This window comes from Nicotiana tabacum, chromosome 3 (assembly GCF_000715075.1).
Source record: "Nicotiana tabacum cultivar K326 chromosome 3, ASM71507v2, whole genome shotgun sequence".
NCBI lineage: Eukaryota > Viridiplantae > Streptophyta > Magnoliopsida > Solanales > Solanaceae > Nicotiana > Nicotiana tabacum.
In genome coordinates this window covers 65,732,182-65,738,244 of record NC_134082.1, presented here as the reverse complement: position 1 = coordinate 65,738,244, position 6,063 = coordinate 65,732,182, and the positions used below count along the sequence as shown (strand labels likewise).

General features: G+C 39.7%; 1 long non-coding RNA gene across 1 annotated transcript; it reads left to right on the top strand.

Moving 5' to 3' along the window:
* The first annotated feature begins 278 nt into the window (after positions 1–278).
* On the top strand, positions 279–5,822 carry LOC142179447 (uncharacterized). The gene is made up of 2 exons (XR_012707599.1): positions 279–1,088; positions 3,540–5,822. It is a non-coding gene; the product is annotated as an uncharacterized LOC142179447 (long non-coding RNA).
* The last annotated feature ends 241 nt before the right edge of the window (positions 5,823–6,063 follow it).

Sequence of the window (6,063 nt, the reverse complement as noted above, 5' to 3'; positions counted from 1 at the left end):
TTTTAGTGTTTAATGTCAAAATTTTGTGATTTTCTTTTAGTTTGGTATCTAATTATTTGTGATAATTACTACTTAGAGTTAGTTAGTATTTTTAGGATAATTTGGTAATTGAACATCAATGATTGAATAGGGGCTGCTAACAAATAATAGTGGTGCACTAGCTTTTAGATAAAAGCACTAAGTTAATGGACAATTAAAGAATGGAAAGGATAATTTGGTAGTGGAAATAACACTAATTAGTGCCCTTTAAAGGGCTGATCATCAGAGCTTAAAACGGAGAAAGGAGAACAAGAAGATACGTAGAAGCTGCGTAGGGAACGAACCCCACCCCCCTGCGTCGTCTTCTTCACGACCCCCCACCCCCCTGCGAGTCATCTTCTCCAAACGACCCTACCTCTAAAAACGACCCTCCTCTCAAGCGGATATCTGAAAAATGAAAGAGATAACACAAAAAAAAAAATAAGAACGAAAAAGGGCTGAAGGCAACAAAGACGCAGAAGCTGCGCATCGTCTTCTTTAGAAACTCGACACCAGAGAACGACCCCCACCCCCTCGCATCTGTCTCCTCCAATCACCCCTCTCTCCACTGCTTTTCGTCAACATCAATATCATAACAAGGCGCTGCTGCTGCTTCTCTATCTTGCGACCCCTCGCCGGAAACCAGTCCACAAACGACCACCCCGAGCTTCATCTTGGCTATACCATTCGAACACACAGACATACACGAAAATAACAGGGTGGGGAAGGGATTGAAACAGAAGCTCCGGCGACCAGCCATGGTCGAAACGACCTCATCCCTCGTTCTTCCTCACCCTATGTCATCGCTAACAGTTTGGTGACAGATCTGGCCGGAAAAAAATGCCATAAAGGGCGACCTCCATACACACAGTCAAAAACAAAATGTTCTACTTATGGAGCGAGCGTAAGGCAGATAAAGTTTTGGGGTCGTTTGTGAGTTCGAGTCGTCGAGGTCGAGTTTTCCGGCGTGGTGTTTGGTTGACGGGTTTGTTCGGGGTTGTCGCCGGTCTGTGTTTGAGGTTCTATTCTTCGGTCATGTGGCATAGTCGAGTTCTACTGAGATAACAGAGGTCAATTTCTTCTTCTCTTTTAATTTTGTTTCATATTAATTCTTATATGCTGTTGGAATGCAATTTTTGTGTAGACTACTGTTGGTTATGAAGTTATTGAATTGAGGAGGAAACGTTTGTGCTAATATGTTTGTTATTTTCCTAGTGATCTTTGCATCTGTTTGTTCTAATCAGAATTGGACTAGTTCAGTTAAGAAATTCCGTGTATGTTCTTTTTAATAGTTTTCTCCTCATTGCTGCTGAAATAAACCATGATCATTTTATAATAATGCTGCGAACGCACCACGATATATGAATCAGATGCTATATATATAGGTTCACAAAGAGATTTCTAGTACTTAATTAGATTTACATTTCAAAAAAAAAAACTTTTAGTAGCGGGTGCAGCGCTAATCACGCTCACCAATTTAAAATTATTGGATTGCCTCTGTTTCATAGAGGGGAAAAGGGATTGGTAACATTCATATCATCAGTATTTTTATCCAAGGGATAAAAGGATGTTTCGATTATTACCTGCAAAGAAAAGCATAAACAAAGTCTAATCCTATTTAATTAGTAACCATGAATCAGATCCTAGCTTTAAACTTTAGTTTAGTGTAATGTTAGGGGAATTTGGGTCTTAGATAAATATGAGGAATAATTTAAACTTAAGAAAGTCTCTGTTGTTCTTGTTCCATTTCTCTTTTAATTGTTCGGATCGATCGGAGCATGATTAGGCCGGCCACACAAACGTAGGTGAACCTTTAGGCAAGTTTTGAATTTATTATCGTGATTATGTACACGTTCGCGTGACATAATTACGATTTTGAAAATAAAACCGAAGTATGCGTTCGCGCAACTTCAACCAAATTCTCTTAATAATAATAATGCGTTATTAATTGTGGACACATTCGCGTGACATGATTTTTGATGCACCAAACAAAGGGGTACACGTATGCGTGACCCGTCTCAAGATAATTTTCTTAATTAAAAAGCGGTTAAAGTTAAAATTGCATGTAGGTTCAAATTGTTCTAAATCAGATAATTAAGCCGGACACAACAGTAGAGCGACCGTGCTAGAACCACAGAACTTGGGAATGCCTAACACCTTCTCCTGGGTTAACAGAAATCCTTACCTGGATTTCTGGTTCGCGGACTGTATTACAGAGTTAATATTTTCGTCGATTCGGGATTCTAACCGGTGACTTGGAACACCATAAATCTCCCAAGTGGCGACTCTGAATTTAATGTAAGTAATCCCGTTTCGATTGTCCTTTAATTGGAAAAACTCCCTTACACTCCTTCCCGGAGGTATAGTGAAAAAAGGAGGTGTGACAGCTCTGGCGACTCTGCTGGAGACCGAACCCAGAATCTCTGGTTCAGGGTTCAAGAATTTGAGCTTAGAATAATTGTTATATTTGGATTTATTTATTATCTGTTTTATTCACATGTTTGGGCCTAATGTGCTAAATGTTGCTTTTTACCGCTTTGATATTATCTGAACTGTATATTAAACTGTTATGAAACCCTTCTTCTTTCTGAGTCTTCTGAATTTATGGTGCACACGTGCGTGTGGCCCACCTTTCTGTTAGAAGTCATACCAAATAGAACGAAGTTGGGCCAAGTAACTAGGTCGGGTAGACTTTCGTGCTCCCGGTACGTTGCCCCCACTTCGGCTCAAGCTGTCTGCTTGGGTAAGCAAGGTCTAGAACAGTATACCCCAGGTTTTACACTTAGAATAACTCAGCTTCATGCCGGATCCCTAGTAGGAACGTTTGTTTGCATCATGTGCATTTGACTTCGGAGGCTCAACACAGGGGTTGGGTCTGTCTAGGACAGGTGCACCCAAAATGAAAAGACCATCCTGATGCATCTTACTTGCTACTTGTGCATTCATTTGTTTCGGATTTGCATGTTGACCAGCTTATAGGGAAAAGTTAGAAAGGGAGAATCAATGTGAGAACAGAAAATTGGTTGTTTTCGAAAAAAATAATAATTTCCAAAATATTTTGAAATTCTTGAAAAGAAAAGGAAATGTTGTGTTTCTTTTAAAAAATAGTTTTATTATTACGAACTACGTAAGTTTGATTCTCGCCGGATGTGAGATACGTAGGCAACCCACATCGGGCCCAACTATTTAAAAAAAATGAAAAATAAATAAAATATAGATAATAAATAATTTAAAATATAGGTACATAAATGTCATTGTGTTGTCATAAGTAAGGAGATGCCATTCTTGTCCGAAATATGCCGAATGTCCCCAAAAGGGCGCCGGAAAGCTGTTTTTGCAAGAACAGCCGCCTTTGGCCGTTTTTTTTTCTTCAAAAAAAAAATTTTGCCGATTAGCAAACACAGCCTTTAAATCTTCTTCATCGAAGTGTTTTTTTTAAAATTTTTTTTTTAGAAATATTAATGATTTTTTCAAAATGAGTCTTGATTTTGTTTTTTTTTTAAAATTAAAATCACTCACAGGTACAAAATGAGCACCATCCAAAACCCACCGTTCACAGATGTAAATGAGTTTCTATTTCGGCTTCTGATGTGGTGGCATGAGTTAGGAGGAGATGGTCAGAAATGAGTCATTAAGTATTTGGGAGCTCTCACAGATATTGTGAAAGTTAAACCACGCGATGATTTGATTACGACGCTAGTGACTTTTTGGGACCCTGTTCACAATGTCTTTCGCTTCTCTGATTTCGAGCTTACTCCCACACTAGAAGAAATAGCTGGATATTCCGGTTTTGACGGAGATTTGAGAAACCAGAATCTTATATTCCCAAAGGCTCCCTTAGTACACCGATTCTTTGGTCTTCTAAATATCAGTAATCAAATAAAAAAAAGCAACATTGTCAAAGGGTGTTGTTCCTTCAACTTCCTATATTCAAGGTTCGGAAGGCCGGATGGATTTGAAATTCATGAAAAGGGCCTCACTAACAAACAAAACAAGGACACCTAGCAGATTCACCGTCGCTTCGCTTTCATGGTGGCTTTTCTGGGAATCATGGTCTTCCCAAACAAAGAGCGGACGATTGATATTCGCATAGCCAGAGTCGTACAAGTCCTCACTACCAAAGAACATCACACTCCTGCCCCAATCATTCTCTCAGACATTTATCGGGCGTTGACTTTGTGTAAATCCGGGGCAAAATTCTTCGAAGGTTGCAATATTTTGTTGCAAATGTGGTTGACTGAACATCTCCGTCATCACCCCAAGTTCATGCAGTATGGTCCAAGCAAGGACAATTTCATCGAGAGTTATGAAGAAAGAATAAAAGATTATAAATCTCCAGAAGGGGTGGAAGCCTAGATATCCCATTTAAGATCTTTAATGGCGAGTCAAATTGAGTGGACTTTGGGATGGCTCCCGGTAAGAGAGGTGATACACATGTCAACCTTGAAGAGTTATTTGTTGTTGTTGGGTTTAAGAAGCGTCCAGCCGTATGCACCACAGAGAGTTCTAAGACAACTAGGGAGATACCAAGTGGTGCCTGATGATGAAGATTTGAGTGTACAAGTGATTGAGTTACACCCCGAAGCCACTCTCCCTGAGGCTTTAATACAACAGATTTGGAATGGTTGTCGATACTTGAAAGATGATACCCAAATTTTAGATCCTGCAAAAGGCGAGATAAATCTAGGTTACGCTAGGTGGTTTGAGAAAAGTTCCCGCGTGGATGATGCACCAGAACCTGATCCTAGAAGGCCCATAAAAAGACCACATGTTCAAGCCTTTGATGACAAAATCCAAGAACGGTTAGCTTGGGGAGAAAAGGAAAGGGGGTACAAAGCAACTATTCATGCCTTAGAAGAAAGCCGGAGGAACCTCAATTTTGAGAAAGACTTACAAGCACAAGAAGCAGAAGGTGAAAAGAAGAGTCTGATTAGCGAGAATAAAACTCTCCGCGCTCAGTTTCAGCAGATGAAGAAAGCCTCTGAAGCGCCAGTGAGAAGTTGGAAAGATCAGAAAATCATTGCCAATCTGATGGAAAAATGCAAGATTATGACTCCATCTTGACAAAGACTGAAAAGGCATTAGACAAAGCTAAGGAAAAAAATCATACAGTTAAATGAGGAGGCCAAATCTAGTAAGGAACGCCAAGTAATAAGATTCGAAGAAGACATGGCTCAATTCAAGAGAGAGAGGGACCATTAGATACATTCAGAAGCTCAACTCCATGCATAGTTGGAAGAAATGAGAAGGTACAATAGAGAACATCAGCACGCAGATATTGATAGGGAGAGAGCACAGGAAAGACTCGATCAGGCCAAACTTCGAGCTCAATTGTAGTTAGCTTTAGATCACGAAGACCGCATAAGAGATATAGCCACCACTCGCCAACAGCAATTGCAAAACCAAGACCAAAATCTCCAAGATTTCAGAGCACAAATCCATGATTTGGCTGTTTATACTTCTCAAAGTTACGTGAACTGCCAAGGGATGGATTATGAAAGGTTTCTAGAGCATGCACCTACTTTTGCCCGTCATCTTGCAATGGAGTTAGAGAGGATGTACCGTACACTAGAAGGTCAGTCGGGTTAAGCCCCACCGTGAGCAGATGTTCCAGTGATTAAAAGCAAAAGATTGTGGAGTGAAGCATAGTCATAGTTGTTGGAACTTTTCATATAATAGTCGTGTTTTAGTTTAAGTCCATGTTGAGTCTTTTAAACCATTTTCTTAAAGTGTTGTCCAAATGTAATGTCATTTCTGTCTTTGTACTGTTGCGCTTGTTAAAAATAATAAATAATTGTGTCCGCCAGAACTACGTTTGGTCTGATTCATGCAGGGTCATGATACGTAGATAATCTTCATAAGATTAGACCACAACCAAAAGAAAAGAATAAAATGAAAAAAGGGGAGGGAAATAAAGATAGGCGTGAGTGACAATAAAAGGGAAAGGTCAGGAAAAGCTGGGATGACATAAGCAACCGAGCAAATACATGATAGAAAAATGGTTAATTGCCTAGGTGCATTGCATCCCAACATGTAATTGCATAT